Below are 1,372 nucleotides of genomic sequence, written 5' to 3' on the forward strand. Positions count from 1 at the left end.
TGTGTCCCGCTCCTAGACGGGGCCCTGTGATTGCTCTCATTATATTTATTCGTGACTTTGCTTTCTCCTTTAGATATTGAATTTGCTTATTGAATGTCATCTTAAAATCAATCCACACTCCGAGATATCGATATTGTGTAACCCACTGAAGGTTAATGTCCTGAATGCGTAGGTGCCTGTCTGGAGCCTTGCCACCTAGTCTCATCGCCTTAGACTTCTGTGCAGATATTTTTAGCCCTAAAACACTGCATTCAGATGTCACTTGATCTAAAGCACCTTGAGCTTTATGTAGAAGTGAAGGACCCGTAACGACTAATGCTAGATCATCAGCATAGCTTAGCAATGTAACCCCTTCTGTAAAGGACATGGTAACAAGGTTTTCCATAAGGATGTTAAAAAGACTAGGACTGAGGACTCCTCCTTTTGGAGTCCCATTCTCGTGCAAGTGGTAGTCCGACACTTGTCCTTGCAACTTTACTCTGGCATACCTGTGACTTAGGTAATCTTGAATCCATGCTAGCATTTTCCCCCTCACACCTTTTTTAACTAAGGTGTGTAGTATTGCTGGCGGGCTTGCAAGTTCAAATGCTTTTTCCAGATCAAGGAAGACCACTATAGCTGGACCCGAGTTAACTGTTCCTAGTAATGTTGCTATGCAGTTGGCAGTACCTACACCTCTAGTGAAGCCAAATATGTGTTTATGAAGGTCTCCAGTCTTCCACAGTAGCCTATTTAAGACCATCCGTTCTGCAGTTTTACTAACGCATGATGTTAAGGAAATGGGTCTGTAATTGCCAGGTTCATTCGGCTTAGGAATCGGTATGATGTCTGCTTTCTTCCAAGAGGGCGGTAGTTTGCCTTGCTGCCAAGACGCATTGATGACGTCCAACATCCCTCGGTCTCCAGCAGGACCTGCATGTGCGATCATTGAGTATGTAATGTTATCAGCACCTGGTGCAGTGTCCTTACCACCCTTTTTGGCTCTGCTTAGTTCCTGTTCGGTGAAGGGACAGTCACATTCGTCATTTATAGCTAAGCCCTCATGAATGACTGTCATCCTCTCTTGTTTTAAGTGGTCTTGCTGCCTTCGGACCATTGCAGGAAGCTGATATGAAGCTGTTCTTTCTGCAAATTGGAGAGCAAGTCTCTCAGCCTCCTGCAATGGTTGAATACATGCCTGTGGCCGGGCTGGTCGACCTGATATAGTTTTAATCTGACCCCATATCTTGCCAAGACTACTATGTTCATTTAGAGTTTGACACCACTCAAACCATCTTGCCTCCTTTACTTCTCGAGAAACTCGCCTTGCTTCAGATATCACCGCTCGTAGCAGAGTTCTTCCTTCTGGTGTGGGGTTTCTCTTTAGATGTTT

This window comes from Procambarus clarkii, chromosome 56, assembly GCF_040958095.1.
Source record: "Procambarus clarkii isolate CNS0578487 chromosome 56, FALCON_Pclarkii_2.0, whole genome shotgun sequence".
Classification (NCBI taxonomy): Eukaryota; Metazoa; Arthropoda; class Malacostraca; order Decapoda; family Cambaridae; genus Procambarus; species Procambarus clarkii.